Source organism: Octopus bimaculoides, chromosome 6 (assembly GCF_001194135.2).
Source record: "Octopus bimaculoides isolate UCB-OBI-ISO-001 chromosome 6, ASM119413v2, whole genome shotgun sequence".
Classification (NCBI taxonomy): domain Eukaryota; kingdom Metazoa; phylum Mollusca; class Cephalopoda; order Octopoda; family Octopodidae; genus Octopus; species Octopus bimaculoides.
The window spans coordinates 99,578,124-99,578,725 of NC_068986.1; positions in this window are offsets into that span (position 1 = coordinate 99,578,124).

Here is a 602-nt window from a genome sequence, read left to right on the forward strand (position 1 = left end):
TTAATTTTTCTAAGTCTCTCCAAAGGAGACTACGGCAGCGGTACTGGGTATTAATAATTATCGCCAAGCCAACATGGCAGTCCCAAATATAGGACGAATGCTGCCGTGGATTAGCTCCAAGAGGCCATCACCTCTAGCTAGCTATGTGACACACGAATCTGTGTCCTTTATAACCTTCGAACAGGGGAGGCATTCGTCCTATATTTGGGACTGCCATGTTGGCTTGGCGATAATTATTTATATCCAGTACCGCTGCTGTAGTCTCCTTTAGAGAGACTTAGAAATATCAATATCTCTATTTCTGAAAACCAGTGGATGTATTCCACTGAAATTAGATAAATAACCTTCCTACAGATAGTCAGTAGCGACGCCTGGTGGGTTCGGCTGCTCTGCATTGACAAGGGGCCTGAAACTAGTCTAGTCTGCAGATGCCAAACCAGCAAGGGGAGGCTGCTGACCTCACCAGTTCGAAGGTTATAAAGGACACAGATTCGTGTGTCACATAGCTAGCTAGAGGCGATGGCCTCTTGGAGCTAATCCACGTCAGCATTCGTCCTATATTTGGGACTGCCATGTTGGCTTGGCGATAATTATTAATATAT